This window comes from Bison bison, unplaced genomic scaffold, assembly GCF_000754665.1.
Source record: "Bison bison bison isolate TAMUID 2011002044 unplaced genomic scaffold, Bison_UMD1.0 scf7180017864302, whole genome shotgun sequence".
Classification (NCBI taxonomy): domain Eukaryota; kingdom Metazoa; phylum Chordata; class Mammalia; order Artiodactyla; family Bovidae; genus Bison; species Bison bison.
Genome location: NW_011494874.1, coordinates 4,890,827 through 4,908,935, shown reverse-complemented (window position 1 = coordinate 4,908,935; position 18,109 = coordinate 4,890,827).

Here is an 18,109-nt window from a genome sequence, read left to right as displayed (position 1 = left end):
TCATTTGGATCTATGAACAATGAACATCTATGAACAGGAAATTTGGAGAAGAACCCAATTCCTCAAACACTCAAGTATTAATCCATGCAATCAACACATCTCTCTTGATACATGATTGCCCTACTGGTGCTGGATTTTCAGTGCTACATAATACTTACCTGTGGACAAGGCATTCTGTGTGACAAGCAGGCGGTGAGACAATTGTAGTAGAATGTGAGAATGCTTCCATGGAGGTGTGCAAAGCATCCACTGAGGACCTAGGACCTTGGCTGGTCTCTTGAGCTCTGTGAAACTAGGGATATTTTTAGGAACAAGGCAGAGATGTAAAAGAGAGACTTTCATCTTGGAAAAGAGGAAGGAGACCTAAGTGAAACCAGGCATGGAGACAAGGCAATAATCATGCATTGTGATTGATTTCCATGTGAGAGGTTATTGATAAGTGTTAGCCACTAGGAAATTATGACACTTGCTCCTTGGAAGAAAAGTTATAACAAACCTAGACAGCATATTAAAAAGCAGAGCCATCACTTAGCTGACAAAGGCCCAAATAGTCAAAGCTATGGTTTTTCCAGTAGTCATGTACAGATGTGAGAATTGGACCATAAAGAAGGCAGAACACTGAAGATGATTTCAAACTGTGGTACTGGAGAAGACTCTTGAGAGTCCCTTGGACAGCAAGGAGATCAAACCAGTCAATCCTAAAGGAAATCAACCCTGAATATTCATTGGAAGGACTGCTGCTGAAGCTAAAGCTCCAATACTTTGGCTACCTGATGTGAAGAGCCGAGTCACTGGAAAAGACCCTGAAGCTGGGAAAGATTGAGGGTAGGAGGAGAAGGGGCAGCAGGGGATGAGATGGTTGGATGGCAACATCAACTCAATGGACATGAGTTTGAGCAAACTCCGAGAGACAGTGAGTGAATCACAGGGAAGCCTAGTGTGCAGCAGTTCATGGGGTTGCAAACAGTGAGACACGACTTAGCGACTGAACAACAATCTCCTTTCCCAGGCTGAAAGCTCTGTTGGACCACTCTGGCTTCCCTTTCCAGTGTCACATTCCCTGCACAAGGTCGGACAGGTTCCTAAGGAAACAAGAAAGTACTGAGCAGAACCTTGGTAACCCAGAGTTGTGGCAGATGCTCTTGGTAATTCAGCAACCAGAATTATCTGTTTAAGACTTCACCTAAGTAATTTGGTCAGCATTGTTTGTCTAACACTGTTCAGACATCTGCATAGAGGATTTACGAATTTTCCAAAGACCTCTGGAGTTTACAAGACGGCTTGACATCAGTCTAAGGTGATGACCACAAACATCCGATAAGGGAAAAATATCAGACTGGTGGTGTATGAGGCTGGGGGTAAGTCTAAGGGCAACAATTTCTCTCAAATTTTTTCCCATCACATTGTTGGTGGTGTATAAGTATCTGCTTCCCCCACTTACACCACAAACTCTGCATTTCCACGTGTTGCTGTTGTTTCATCACCAAGTCTTGTCTGACTCTTTGCAACCCCAAGGACTATAGCTCACCAGGCTCCTTTGTCCATGGGATTTTCCAGGCAAGAATACTGAAGAGAGTTGCCATTTCCTTCTCCTGACCCACGAATTGAACCCACATCTTCTGCACTGCAGGCAGATTCTTTACCACTGAGCCACCTGGGAAGCACTGCATTTCCACAGCAAATTCCAAAATCTTTGGGTGAAATCAGAGTTGCACCACCTGGGAACCAAGCAAGTCTTAGGCACATAAATAATTAAACCTCTCTGAATTTTAAATCCCTCTTCAGGCAAATGTAGAGCGAACAAAATTCATCCATACACAACTCACAAGAGTTGCTAATCATCTGGTGCCTCCAAACCCAACAATGTCAACCTCAAAAGTCTTCAACCTCCACGCCATCACTCTCCTCTTTAAAGCCTTCCCTACTAACTCCAGAGCAGGTCTGAAAAACTTTCTTCTCTCCACTTCCTTTCAGTTCTCCCTATTTTTTTTTAGAAAAATGAGGCACTGGCAGGCTCACAGTGGGTTCTCCATCTTCAGCCTTTCATGTATCTCTGGGACCTCAGGACTCCCATCTTTCCCCCCCATCCTTCTTGTTTTCCTGTGTTTTTACCTAGTCTGGGGACCTACCCCCCTCACATTCTGACTCTCCTTTCCTAGAGCCGTGGGGGCTACTTGAAATGCCTCTGACTCTGCCTCCTGGCACCATAACTCTTCACGATTACCTCGGAAACTCTGACAACAACCCTTCCTCGGAACTCATTAACTCGGCTTCCCTGTTAATTCATTAGCACTCGGGAGCCCCGGCGAAGATCTTTCTCTTCCTCCCGCAGTCTCTGCCCTTACAAATTTCATTTCTGAGGTTTTCTCTCACATTTCGCTTATTGTGACATCATTTATGAAGTTCCCCCTCGACAGGAAAGGAGTCAAAAATAACTACATATCATTTTAAATTGCTCTGGTTGGTAAGTCTGCGTTTTAAGAATATCAAGGGGGGAAATGTGTCTAATGACAGGGCTACAAGTGGATAAAGAGCTGACAGGGTAATTGCGTTACCAGATGCTTCTCTACACCAGTTAGCTGCTTCCCGGGCCTATTTGAAGCAACCAGGGTGTCAGGTCAGTAATTAGGCTCTCACAGACAAACTGCAACTACCATCTGATCACTTCTGAACACCCCCATCACTCCCATTTATGCCAAGTTCAATGTGAGACACGCCGTCAACATCCTTTTCCCGCAAGGCTGCCAAAAGTTCCCAGGGACATCTCCCTCCCACCCCTCGCTCCCACATGAGTTAATAAAGTCAGTGCTTCCCCTGCATGTCAGAGAACTTGCTCCCAGGATGGCAGTCCTTTGGTGCCCTTTGGCAACAAAACCACCCCATGGCAACTTAGATACTGCTTTTTTGATTCTTCTGCTCTGGATGTAGGCTGGCTGACATTCACACTCAGGGCTTCTCTGTGTAAATTTCTTCGCTTGATTTCCTAATGTGGTCATGACCTTGGAAGAGTGTGAAGGCCACAGGAGATGAGAGAACTGGCTTTATGTCCCATGTGCCATTAACTTGCTGTGGGGCACTGGATGGGATCTGGCTCTGGGATCCAGCTAGACGTATCCCCATTTATTGACCCAGGGTGTGTTCTACAGGCAAGGAATGGAAATGAGACCAGACTGGATTCTGGGACCGTGGTGTCCTAAGAGGTGTCCTGCCCACCGTTCTGAATGAAGAGTCATAAAGGTATGGCTACAGCAGGCGATGGCCTAAGGGAGACATCTCTGTTAGAATGAGGGTGCTAACCTCTAATCTGAAGGCAGCAAAAGGGAACAACCCATCTCTGAAAGTGGATGAGAGCAGTCATCTTTGAAGCAGCCCATGAGTAGACTTCGGGGAGGGCTGCCAGGCCAAGGGAAGTCAGGAGCAGGTGGTCAAACCAGGATGACCCAGAAGCAGGATGGTTTTCTGCAACACGTGCTCATTTTACCCACCCTAACTAGACTATCTTTTTTGTTTGTTTGTTTTCTTTTGATAACAAACATTTTGGTTTCCTTTAGAGAAATACCTTCTCTTACTGTCAATCCACATGGTCAAGTGAGTTGATTATTGTATTCCTAATACAAGGGATGAATGTAATCCCCACTTTCTCATCAGAGAAAGCCCTGGAATTGGCGGGGAAAGGATGCTTTCTTTCTTATGAGGATGGTGAGCTCATGAGATTGAGGGGGGTGCCTTAAGGAGAGAGATGACCTAAAACTAAAGCCAACATGGAGGAGAGAGACCAACCTGAGTGTCGTCAAGCTGCTCCTGCCTGCAGGAAGAGCTATTGGACTTGCCGGTTATGAGATGCAGTAAATCTCCTTTTATTTGGTTTAAGCCAGGTGCAGTTTGGGGTTTCATTTCCTGATGATGGAAAAATCCTAACCAATAGACTTGGATAGAGCTCAGGCCTAGAGGAACTGGGTACTGGTCAGCTCTATAACAAAGGTTCCCTTGACATGGGGAACATTCAGCTCTGAAAGAACTAAAAATGGATGTAGGTACTAGAAAAGAACAGAAACACAGTTATCCAAACTAGAACAAAACTCATGTGGCCCAGGGAGTCAATACTGAATCCCAGAGTGTCAGGGTCTTTAAATGTCTCCAGCTCAGGCCAAGGCAGAACGGGTCTCCTGGTTGGGGCTAGGAGTTCAGCTGTGAGGAGCAGATGCTGGTCCCCCTATTCATACTAGCCCAGGGACTGCGGACAGGTCATTTCTTTCCCTGGGTCCTTGGTTTCCTCAAGTGTACAAGGAGAAGGTCAGATCATTTTCTTTTCAGATGACTCTCCAGCCCCTGAAACTATATAATCACCTTCTCCCTTCTAATCCTAGTATGCAACAGCATTGAAACCAAAAAATAAAATGCCCAGGGAGGCTGTGAGAGTCTCAGAATGATGGTTCCTTGGACTGAAAGAGGATTTTTGAGAGAAAGGAGTCTGGCTTCTACCCTCATTACAAGAAACCTTCCATTTTCTATCACTTTTCAACCAGTCTTTCACACAGCTGTCTGGAAAGACTCCCAAAACACCAATGAGATCTTATTGTTTCTCTGGCTAAAATTTTTACTGGCTACAGAACACACTGAGTCTCTGTGAAGACTACGCGTGGCCAAAAATAACAGTTAGAGGATATGAAGCTGGAAAACCTTTTTCGCTGAAAATTTGAAATTTTATGTAATTCTCATTACAGTGCCTTTTACATTCTTTAAAACAAAAGCATAAGTGGCATCTATAAATGTTACATGGCACGATTTTATATGGTATGAATTTTATTATCCTATTTTTGTTTAATGCTTCTATAAAATCAGCAGAGAAGTTGAAAATATGGAAAGATAGAATGTGTGCTAGGAGTACGTGTCAAGACAGGGGTATAAATATACAAAGACCTATGAATTTTATAACAGAGTTGTCATTGCCTCAGTTCAGTCCTGTCCTGAATATGCTGTGTTGGCTCAAGTTTTTAACAGTTTGAGAGGTTCCTTGGCTTCCTGATCGTTGAAAAGTCGAGTCAGACTCCAGATGTCAAGCAGCATCTTGACATCAGATAACAAATTCCCTCTTCCATCACCCTTTCATGACAAAGCCATTTTTCAAACAATGTTCTATAAAAATTAGCTTTTCATGCTGCCCTGTGGGAAGTGTTCTCTAGACAGTTAAGTTTTTGCCAGTCTCTGAGCTGGATTCTGAACAAGCGAAGAGAAGTTTTTAGAGAAGATGAAACTCAAGGAATACCTTAGGAAAACAGAACCCCAGATGGGTCATGTCAACATGTGGCAGATGCAGTGACAGAGATACCCACAGAGTACCAGGGGAGGCCAAGTTGAACGTACAGCTTCGGGATGGGGCACAAGTATTTCTGGTGGGTGAAGAAGGGAGCCAAGTTTCTGAAAATGGCCTCATGCAATCACTGCACTGAATTTAAGCAGAAGATTTTCTAACTATGGTCTGACTAGTTTTCATGATCAAGGCTGCTAGTCACTGGTGGGGATGGTTCTGGTGATAATGTGGGTCACTTCTGCTCTCATTAAAAAATAATAATAAAAATTTGGAACACTTTTATTTTTAAGCAAATACAAAAAATTAAAGAATGGTAACAGCAACACTCACCACCATGACTGGGAGTGTGACAACTAGCAGTCCTCAACCATTTTGGCACCAGGAACTGATTTCATGGAAAACAGTTTTTTCACAGATGAGGAGGTAGGGGTTGGTTTCGGGATGATTCAAGAGTGATAGATTTATTGTGCATTTTATTTCCAATCAAATGTTGCTGCTGATCTGACAAGAGGTACCCGTCCAGGGCCACAGGTTGGGGACCTCTGGCATAGACCACCTTAAACAGAGAAGGATCCCACTGAAGGATGGAGATTAACATAGAGAGGGAGGCAGTTTATTTGTTTCTCCTAACCAGGTGATTTCCTAAAGGAAATCAATCCTGATATTCATCAGAAGGGCTGACGCTAAAGCTGAAACTCCAATACTTTGACCACCTTATACGAAGAACTGACTCATCTGAAAAGACCTTGATGCTGGGAAAGATTGAAGGCAGGAGGAGAAGGGGATGACAGAGGATGAGATGGTTGGATGGCATCACCAACTCAGTGGACACAAGTTTGAGCAAACTCCTGGAGATGGTGATGCACAGGAAAGCCTGGTATGCTGCAGTCCATGGGGTCACAAAGAGTCAGACACGACTGAGCAACTGAACTGAACTGAATTGAGCCAGGTGATGATTCATCTCCTCAGTCAAAGCTGGGCACAGCAAGAGGAGAGAGACTGGGAAATGTATAATGGGGGCTTCCCAGGTGGCGCTAGTGGTAAAGAGCCTGCCTGCCAATGCAGGAGACTTTAGAGACACAGGTTCAATCCCTGGGTCGGGAAGATCTCATAGAGTCGCACAGAATAGGACATGGCTGAAGCAACTTAACAAGCACAGGGCAGCACATTGTGAGAGAATTGGAGGGCTTCCCAGGTGGCTCAGTGGTAAAGAATCCTCCTGTCAATGCAGGAGATGTGTGTTCGATCCCTCAGTCGGGAAGATTCCAGGGAGAAGGAAATGGCAACTCACTCCAATATTCTTGCCAGAGAATTCCATGGACAGAGGAGCCTGGAGGGCTACAGTCCATGGGGTCCCAGAGAGTCAGACATGACTTGGCAACTAAACAAACAAGAGAATTGGAAGATTAAGACAGCATATATTTTCAATGTATTTTTCTCTCATTATTTTATTTGCATTGCCTGAATGAGTTAAAGGATGCCATGGTCAAGTTTACAAACTTTTTATGTTGGTTCTCTTCAGGCTGGTGCAAAACATATCAGTTGGAGATAGACTGAATTCTTGAGTCAGTTAATAGCAGCTGTAGAAGTACCAATAAGAGACCCTTCTTATCCAAGCACCTCTTAATAATTCTCATTAGAAACTAGTTAATGAACAGATGTTGATAATAAGTAAGTCAGGGCAAGAGTAGCCAGGAGAGGGGGCCTGATGTCAAAGCAGCCACAAGAGGTTATTAACATAGCCGCTGAAAATTAAACTCAATGGAAAGAGAGCAGAGGAAAAAAAAAAAGAATTATTAGGTCCCCTGCAGTTTCAACTATCTTAAAATTTTATTTTAAGATCTAACATGTAACATATAGGGGAAAAAAAACAAGAGTGGGGCTTGAAGTTGGTGTACTTGATCTTGAATGTAAGATCAGTGGTGTATCATTCAGTCAGATGATCTTTTATTCCTGGGTTCCTCTTTCCTCTCCAGTAGGGTGGGGTAAACAAGCCTCACCTCACAGGGATTGTTGTTTGGATTAGAGGTGAAATCAACAAAGAACCTGGCCGAGTGCCCGGACCCGAGTGAGCATTCAACCTGCTGTAGTCAATATTATCATTGTCATGCTCAAGTTCCATTTAGCAAACGTGGCCACAATGTAAATATTGACCTGCAACCCCTTGGCTTTTTAGCCCAAATTCTCAAACTAGATTGTCTTCTGTTTACGGAGATGTATAGGCCTTGGATTCTCATCTCTTTTATTTTTGTTTTAACTTTTATTTTATTTTTAAACTTTACAATATTGTATTAGTTTTGCCAAATATCGAAATGAATCTGCCACAGGTATACCCGCATTCCTGTGTTCCCCATCCTGAACCCTCCTCCCTCCTCCCTCCCCTACCCTCCCTCTGGGTCGTCCCAGTGCACCAGCCCCAAGCATCCAGTACCGTGCATCGAACCTGGACTGGCGACTCGTTTCACACATGATATTATACATGTTTCAATGCTATTCTCCCAAATCTCCCCACCCTCTCCCTCTCCCACAGAGTCCATAAGACTGATCTATACATCGGTGTCTCTTTTGCAGTCTCGTACTCTGAGAGTCACAGCAATTGTTCTCTTGAAGATGGTGGAGAAAATGATATTTTTTTTCTCTACTCTCAACTCTTAAACAGTACCAAAAATAGTAGTTTTTAAAAAATGAATGAGACGATCATATCTTCAAATGATGCAAGGGTATTACCACCACTTTAAACCGTAAACTATGGAACATACCTGCCAAATACCACCTGGTCTGAACCTACGTGGTGGAGGATGTCCAGCAATGACACACTCAAGCTTTGATCTCAGGAATAATGTACTGGCCCTAAGATGCCAAATGTTTGAGCAATGTAACCAGCGGATATTTGATTAAAGATCTAGGGTTGTGTGTTAAATGCAGGAGAGGTAGAAAATGCCTTTTTAGAGATCCTGTCCAAGAACACCGGATTGTCTAAAGAAGAGTGAGCTCCATAATGGTCATGTCCTTACCTCTTAGCTGATGAATATGGGTAGATATCAAGTGGATCTCCAGGAATGAAAGGTGGCAGCAAGTTCATGACTGTAGCACAGAGAATTTGTGGCCATGCTGGTAGCCATAGCAAAATCCTGAATGTTGAAAATTCAGGCAAGACCTCTCCAGGGCATGAGAGAAATAGTAAGCCTTGTGAATAGGATGAAAGATCTGATTGTCCCAGAGTTGTGACTTCAATTTCTTTAGCTCAGTTTACCCCCATCCTTCATGTCATTTGTCTACAGGTAACCTGAAAAAATTTTAGCTATGAAAAGATGTTTGCTTTTGTTGTTCAGTTACTCAGTTGTGCCTGACTCTTTGTGACCCCAGGGACTGCAGTATGTCAGGCTTCCAGGTCCTTCATCATCTTCCAGAGTTTACTCACACTCATGTCCATTGAGTCCGTGATGCCACCCAACCATCTCGTCCTCTGTCGTCCCCTTCTCCTGCCTTCAGTCTTTCCCAGAATAAAGGTCTTTTCCAATGAGTTGGCTCTTTGCATCAGGTGGCCAAAGTAATACCAAAAAAAAAATTGTTAGTAATACCAAAAGAAATATTAACAAAAGATATGCATGTCTATTGCAGGGGGAGTTTTTCAAGTTGATGGAAAAGGAGCTTAGAAAAACAATTCTGCATAGTTTTGAGGTAATTTTTCCTTTCTATAAATGAATTAAAGGAAGGCATACACTGGTTCAAAGAAAAGATTATCAGATAGTAAAAGAATTGATAATCCAGAAAATAATTTTTAAAACAGTATTAGAGATGGAAATCATTTTAGAAGTAAGAAAAACAGATAAACACAATTGATTTTTTTGTAAAAGTTGGAGAATAGGGATTTCCCCGGCAGTCCAGTGGTTAAGAGTTCACCTCCCAGTGTAGACGGCATGGCTTTGGTCCCCGGTCAGAGAGCTAAGATCACGACCAAAAAGATTAAAAAGAAGAAGCAGCAGTACTGCAACAAATTCAGCGAAGACTTTAAAAATGGTCCACATTAAAAAAAATCCTAAGAAAACTGGAGTGTAAACTTGAAGAAATAACACAAAATACAATGGAAAAGGAAAGCAACAAAAAGCATTACAGGAAGCTTATAAATTTGAAAAGCTAAATAAGAGTCAGTGTACTTATAATTCATGCTTCTGAAGAAAGGACTCAAGAAACTATTCAATGATAGCTTGAAAGAAAGTTTTCTTAATTGAAGATCAAAGTTTACAGAGCAAGTAATACATTATACTTCAAGAAAAAATAGCAATGTAACTAACTTAAATCAAGGGCTAGAGAGAAGTGAGAAAGGAAATACTGACTCTTTCATAGTAAAAATCAATAGATGCTCTTTAACCTTCAGATATTTTTCTAAAAAAAATCTCAAGTTTTTCCAAAACTTTTCTCTCATTTTTAATGAAGAAATATTTATCTAAAGATCGAGTTATTCTTTATAAATAAAATGAAAAATACATTTGATTTTTATTGAATTCATAATTACTTTTTTCTATAAATATTCTTTCTAGCTGTACTGTAATGTTTCCTATTAATATTATATGCATTAAAGTGCCTGAATAATAATTACCAAGTTTTGACAATTGTTACTCCTGAGTGATTTGAAATTAGACTTTTTTAACTTTTTCATTTCTTTTAATTGCTTGCATTTTTTAATAATTATCAGAATTTTTAATAAAAGAACAATTATTTCCCTTTTCATGTAAATAATTTTTAAAGTCTGTATTGAATGTGTTACAATATTGCTTCTGTTGTTTTCATTTGCATTTTTTGACCCTGAGGCAAATGGGATATTAGTTCCCTGACCAGGGATCAAAGCTCCACTCCCTGCATTGGAAGTGCAGAGTCTTTTTTCTTTAAACTTTTTATTTTATTTTGGTGTATAACCAGTTAACAATATTGTGATAGTTTCAAGTGGACAGTGAAGGGACCCAGCCATATATATACACGCATCCATTCTCCTCTAAACTCTCCTTTCATCCAGGCTGCCACATAGCATTGAGTAGGGTTCCATATGCTATACAGTAGATCCTTGTTGTTTATCCATTTTAAATACAGCAGTGTGTACATGCTGCTGCTAAGTCACTTCAGTCGTGTCTGACTCTCTGCGACCCCATGGACTGCAGCCCACCAGGCTCCCCTGACCCTGGGATTCTCCAGGCAAGAACACTGGAGTGGGCTGCCATTTCCTTCTCCAATGCATGAAAGGGAAAAGTGAAAGTGAAGTCGCTCAGTCGTATCCAACTCCTAGCCACCCCATGGACTGCAGCCCACCAGGCTCCTCCGCCCGTGGAATTCTCCAGGCAAGAGCACCGGAGTGGGGTGCCATCGCCTTCTCCAAGTGTGTACATATCCATCCCCAAATCCCTAACTATCCTTTCCCCCACCCCCAGGCCAGCAAACATTAAGTTTGGTCTCTAAGTCCATTAGTTTCTTTCTTTTTTTGTAATAAGTTCATTTGTATCATTTCTTTTTAGATTCCACATATAAGGGATGTCATAGGACATTTCTCCTTCTCTGTGGAATTGGGAGTCTTAACCACTGGATTGCCAGGGAAGTCTAACAATTATTTACTTTTGTCACCAAGCTTAGCATCAGAGAAGAGCCGGAGGGACAAGTGATTAAGGCCCCTGGGCACACAGTCATCCATCCCCATTTTCTCATGGTTTCGTGGGCCCAGGTTACAGGACAGCTACATATGTGGTTGTCTACTGCTCTCCTAAAGTTTGTGGGTCAGAAACAACCCTCCCCCAGTCACTATCGGATGAGTCATACTGCCAACTAGAATCCCCTGAGCCCCTGGAGCTCAGACCGCTGAGAAGAGAGGTTGGTGATGCGCCATCTTGGAACAGAGGCCTCTCGGCTTCAGTCCACCCCTCCTGGATACTGTCCAGTGCCTCCTACTGCTTTTAGAGCAAAACCTAGCGTCTTCACGAGTCCCACAGAAACTGGGCATCTGGCTGCAGTCACCTCCCTGCCCTGACAGCCACACCAGCACAGTGTCTACTTCCAAATGCTCCAAGCTTCTTCCTACTTCACTGCTGTTGTTGCTTAGTCTCTTCAGTCCTGCCCAGCTCTCTGCGATCCCATGGACTATAGCCCACCAAGCTCCTCTGTCCATGGGATTTCCCATGCAAGAGTACTGGAGTGGGCTGCCATTTCCTTCTCCAGCGGATCTTCCTGGACCAGAGCTTGAACTAGCACATCCTGCATTGCAGGCAGATTCTTTACCACTGAGACCTTTGCTTTTTCTTTGCCTAAAAGTGCTTCTCCCCCAAATCTTTACAGAATCTCTCCATCCAGACATCAGCTCATCACCTCAGCAAGGCCTTTGTGATGACCTTTCCACTCCACCCCTGAAACTCTTTGTCTCCTTCTTGACTCTTACCATTATCTGAAACTGACTGGTTCATTCATTCCTTTACTTGTCTATTGTGTCTCTCCCCCTCTAGACTGTAGGAAACAAAGCACCACCTCTGGTTGTTCTCTACCATGCCCCCAGTGCCTGGAACTGCCCCTGGCATATAGTAATCACCCAATTAATATCTGTGGCACCAAGACTGACCTCATGGGCCTGGGACTTGTGCAGATATACATGGCCCCAAGTTCAGATGGGCCCTTCACTTGAATTAAGCTCTGCTTGGGTCACAAAGAGTTGGACACAACTGAAGTGACCGGCACACACATGCACACATGCACACATATGTGCACACACACACATGCACACAGCTATTGTGGGACACTTCCCAGATACCACTAGTGGTAAAGAACCCACCTACCAATGCAGGAGACATAAGAGATGCGGGTTCAGTCCCTGCGTTGAGAAAATCTCCTGGAGGAGGTCATGGCAACCCACTCCAATATTCTTGCCTGGAGAATTCCTATAGACAGAGGAGCCTGGCAGGCTACAGTCCACAGAGTCACAAAGAGTCAGCCACAATGGAAGCAACTTAGCACATTGCTATTGTGAGATTCTTAGTTTGGTGGAGAAATGTTTCTCATTTTCAGTGTTCATTGGCCTCTACAAATTAGGCACTTGGCTCTCTGTGGAATAAACGAATGAATAAATGCTACCATTAAACCAATTGCTTGAGCATCCAAGCCTCAGTTTCCTGCGAGGTAGGATAATCTCTACCCTGTCTGACAAACAGTGCCTCATGGGATCCTAACAGGGAGTGTGCAGAAGGCACAGCCAGTGGGAATTCTTCAAGACATGCCCGCTCCCAACACACAGCTCACCTGCCCAGCTAACCAGGCCCAGGTTACAGGTGGCACTGGTAGATTTCTGTCTGACTTCAAAGACCATCTGCACGTGCTGCTTTCAGTTTGTATTCCCCACCCTGTTGTCTGCGTGGCTAGCTCCTCATCACCGTCAAGACAAAAAGAGGATATTCCTGCTCTAGAAAGCCTTCCCATCCTGAGGACACATGGACCCTACCCCAAATTTCCTCAAAATGTTTTGCTTGTATTTATCATCACACTGCTCACCCTGTGAGGCAGAAATTATCATTTCTTCATTTCAGAAACCTCTCCTGCCCCTCAGTCCTAAAGGAAATCAAACCTGAATATTCAGTGGAAGGACTGGTGCTGAAGCTGAAGCTCCAAAACTTTGGCCACCTGATGTGAAGAGTCGACTCATTAGAAAAGAAAAGACCCTGATACTGGGAAAGATTGAAGGCAGGAGGGGAAGGGACGACAGAGGATGAGATGGTTGGATGGCATCACCGACATGAGTTTGAGCAAACTCGGGGAGATAGTGAAGGACACGGAAGCCTGGTGTGCTGCAGTCCATGGGGTTGCAAAGAGTCAGACACAACAGAACAATAAACAACTTCTGCTCCTACACTTTGTACCAGGTTCTGTGATTAACACCTGGGATCCAGAGGTGTCTGAGGCTCCACCTGGCAGGGTAACAGAAGGTCTTCCATCTCTTCTTCCAGCTCTGCTGAGGCCACAGAAGGTGCTCAGGAATCATTTATAGGATGAATTAATAACTCAAAGTTAAGGTTAGGACTTGGGGGACCTCCTGGTTTCTTACCAAGATGGCCACACATTTGCGGAACCACCTTGGGCAAGTCACTGACCCTTTCAGGTGAAAAGTTTCCCCTTCTGCACAAAGGCAGAGAGGAAAGAGCCAGACTAGATATTCTTTCCCTTGTTTCCCTCTTGTCTTGTGCCAAAAGTCTATAAGAAATCAATCAAAATAGCATTGGAAGTTGACATTTATTAAGTATGTCTTAGGTCCTGGACCTTGGAAGAGCTTCTCTTCTGGTCAAAAACGTCACACGGTAGATGATTATTTTATCCCAGTTTTTCAGAGGAGGAATGCATGACCTAGAAATCTCATACATTTTGTCCAAGGGCTTCCCAGGCGGTGCAGTGGTAAAGAATTCACCTGCCAATGCAGGAGATATAGGAGACATGGGTTTGAGCCCTGGGTCAGGAAGATATTCTGGAGGAGGAAATAGCAGCCCACTCCAGTATTCTTTCCTGGAGAATCCCATGGACAGAGGAGCCTGGAGGGCTACAGTTCACGGGTTCGCAAAGAGCTGGACACAACTGAGCACCTGAGCGTGTATACATCTAACCCAAAGTCTCTGCTTCAAACTATTACACAGCGCTGCCTCACACCTCCTGGCGCCAACCCGGACTGAAAACAGAGAGCCAAGCTCAGTGAAGAGTAGGGAGTAGAAGAGTCCACATATTCCACGTGTTTTTTTCCACTAGCCACCCTCCACTTAGCCAAGGCTCAAAACCTGGGCACCCACCTCTCCTGGCTGGCCCAAAGCCCCCCTCAAACCCATGAAAGTTAGTCTCCAAAGGGCTTCTGAAATTCATACCCACAGCCTGTCACTCACATTTATCTGAGTCGCTCAGAAGAGATGGTCTTGCCCCCAAGAAGCTGGATCCTGTGTTCCCCTTCAGTCCACCCAAAGTCAAGATTCAAGTGCTTGATTTGGTGACACAAGAGCCCCCTCCATGTGACTGCCAGGAAGTTGATCTGCTGATGGATCCTCCCGTGTGATAGATCCTCCCGCATAAAAGCACCAGCCCATTCACCAGGCTCACCCTCTGACAATTATTACTGCTGCAATAAATTCTCCAGTAAAACAAACAGGCACGCTGTAAATTTATTAGTCTGGGCACTCAGTGTTACTTAACGTAACGGCTAGTCTTTAACAGGTAACTACTGCAGTAAATAAACCAGTTTATTTAGGCACTGTCAGCCCTAAGTGTTCACAGGGGCCTGGTGAAATGGCATTGGCCTTTCTAAGGCGTGATATATGTCTGCATAAATTACCTTTGCCCACTCAGAGATTTGAAGGCCGCAGACCACCTGGGAAGAGCGTGGCATCTCAGAACATCTCCGTGAACCTCAGGCGGGATATGAATGGGACACACGGAACTCAATAGGTAAGCACATATGTCGGTGGAATGTGTATATGTAGCCTCCTCGCGAAATAAACCAATGCCCTAAATTTTCATAGTATGAAAATGCATGTGAAGTAGATTGGTTTTCTGTTTGTTTGGTTGGTTTGGTTTGTGCTGAGCTGTTTGCAGAGAACTAAATGGAGAGGGGATAATTAGCTTTTGATGAACTGGGTCCTTGGAGGTCAGGGAGCCTGACTCATCATTTTTACATCCTCCAAGGCTTGGTGCCTCTCCAGGCACCAAGTGTAGGCAGATGAGAAATGCAGACTTTCTGTGCCAGATTCTGAAGTAGACTCTTTATACAAATATTTACTGGGGCAGGTATTAGACTCCCAGAGCTGCTGTAACACAGTCACCACAAGCTGGGTGGTTTAAAACACAGAGATTTATTCTCTCACGGTTTTGGAGGCTGGAAGTCTGAAATCAAGGTGTCAACAGGGCCACATTGACCCCTCTGGGGCTCTTAGGAGATCTTGCCTTTCTCCTCCTAACTTGTTGTGTGTGATGGCCATCAGTCCTTAGTATTCCTTGACTTGCAACTATATCACTCCAGTCTCCGCCTCCATCATCACACGCCCTTCATCTCTGAATCTGTGTCTTCTCTTCTTATAAGGACACTAGTCATATTGGATCAAAGGCCCATGCAACTTGAGTGTGATCCCACACTTATTAAAATTCCATTTGCACCAACCATGTTGCCAAATAAGTGCATGTTCTGAGGTCCTAGGATGGACATGACTTTGGCAGACACTATCCAACCAGTATAGACATCTTCCATGTATCAAGGTGCTTCAAAGAGCATCATCTCATTTTGCCTTGGAGTGCTTTTTTGAGTAAGAACTCTTATGCCCATTTTACAGATGAGGTCATTAAGATTAGAAGTCAGATCTTAAACAGTGTTCTAGAACTAGTAATTGATGAACCCAGTGTTCCAACTCAGCTCTGACCCCAAAGTCCTCCTTTAACCCAAAATTCTGAGAGTCAATTATCTGTTCAGTGCTCAAACCACATGAAGATTCCTTAGAGCTTTGTCTTTTTTTTTTTAGGATTTTTGTTAGAGTTTAGTTGGCTTACAAAGTTGTCTTAGTTTCAGGTATACAGTAAAGTGAATCACTTATACACACACACATATATAATGGTTTTTCCAGTAGTCATGTACAGAAGTGAGGATTGGACCATAAAGAAGTCTGAGCATCAAAGACTGACGCTCTGAAATGTGATGCTGGGGAAGACTCTTGAGAGTCTCTTAGACAGAAAGGAGATCATTCCAAAGGAAATCTACCCTGAATATTCATCAAAAAGACTGATGTTGAAGTTGAAACTCCAATGCTTTGGCCACCTGATGCAAAGAGCTGACTCATTGGAAAAGACCCTGATGCTGGGAAAGATTGAGGGCAAGAGGAGAATAGGTGACAGAGGATGAGAAGGTTGAATAGTATCATTGACTCAATGGACTTGAATTTGAGCAAATTCTGAAAGATAGTGAAGGAAAAGGAAGACTGGTGTGCTGCAGGTCATGGGGTCACAGAGTCGGGCATGACTTAGTGATTGAACAACAAAATATATGTATGGAGAAGGAGGGCTTCCCTGGTGGCTCAGCCATAAAGAATCTGCCTAAAATGCAGGAGATGTAGGTTCCATCCCTTGGTCAGGAAGATCCTCTGGAGAAGGAAACGGCAACCCACTCAGCACTCTTGCCTGGGAAATCCCATGGAAAGAGGAACTTGGCAGGTTACAGTCCATGGGGCCACAAAGAATTGGTCATGAGTGAGCAACTGAGCATGTCCATTCTTTTCCAGATTATTTTACCACATCCATTATTACAGAATATTGTGTAGAGTTCCTTAGGCTACACAATAGGTCCTTACTAATTATCTCTTTTATATAAAGCAGTGTGTATATAGCATATTCAAAAGCAAGCAGAGACATTACTTTGCCAACAAAGGTCCGTCTAGTCAAGGCTATGGTTTTTCCTGTGGCCATGTATGGATGTGAGAGTTGGACTGTGAAGAAGGCTGAGCTCCGAAGAATTGATGCTTTTGAACTGTGGTGTTGGAGAAGACTCTTGAGAGTCTCTTGGACTGCAAGGAGATCCAACCAATCCATTCTGAAGGAGATGAGCCCTGGGATTTCTTTGGAAGGAATGATGCTGAAGCTGAAACTCCAGTACTTTGGCCACCTCATGCAAAGAGTTGACTCATTGAAAAAGACTCTGATGCTGGGAGGGATTGGGGGCAGGAGGAGAAGGGGACGACAGAAGATGAGATGGCTGGATGGCATCACTGACTCAATGGACGTGAGTCTGAGTGAACTCTGGGAGTTGGTGATGGACAGGGAGGCCTGGCGTGCTGCGATTCATGGGGTCGCAAAGAGTCGAACACGACTGAGCGACTGATCTGATCTGAGTGTGTATATGGGCTGACTTAGCATAGTGCAGCATGGTGTGTATATATTAATCCCAATCTCCTAATTTTAGAGCCCTCTTTTTAAAAAGCTGTGTGTGCAAGCGGACATGTGTGTCTATGTGTTTAATGACATTCATCACATTGGAAGACATAGTTTGAATTGTTTAAAGGCCAACTGTCAAAGCTCAAAAAGCCAGGGCCAGGAGAAGACAGTATATAATGGGACCAAAGCTTTCTTCAGACCATATTTGGATTCATGGCCTGTTACCCAGAGCCCTGAAAATAAATGGACCGATAAATAATTATTTCCTGCCCCACATCTTACCAAATATGACTGTGCCTGGCCTGGTGGTCAAGGAGCCAACCCATTGTTCAAATGCCGAGCCTCACCACCTACTTGGCTGTAAAAAACAAATGTGGTTTCACTTTCCTGTGAATCCCAACTCAAAAAATAGAATGGCATACAGTCAGCAGATGCCTTGTGTTGGCTCCCAACTGCCAGGCCCTGGGATCAATTAGACAAACACCAAGCAATGGGCTCCCTCCGAATATGGTCAGGAAAACAGTGTCCTTGGGATCTGGGGATTCCAGCACCACTGCTTGAGAGATGTGCTCAATTCTTAGACAGCATCCCTTCTCCAAAGGTGGAAACACATGGAAATCCATTGCACTTGGTCTCAGGGCAAGTTCGAAGTGAGAATGAAGACAGTGAATATCATGTATTCCCACCCAGGGAGGCAAGTAGCAACTAAAACAAAACCCATGTGGTTTGGACACACAAATAAACCTAGATTTGAAACTACTCCTCTACCACTGGCCAAGCTATTTCATCTCCTTGGTCTCTTTATGGGAAGTGAAAGCTATTTCATCTCCTTGGTCTCTTTATGCCTACTTATGTACAGATCTGTGGAGAAGGCAATGGCACCCCACT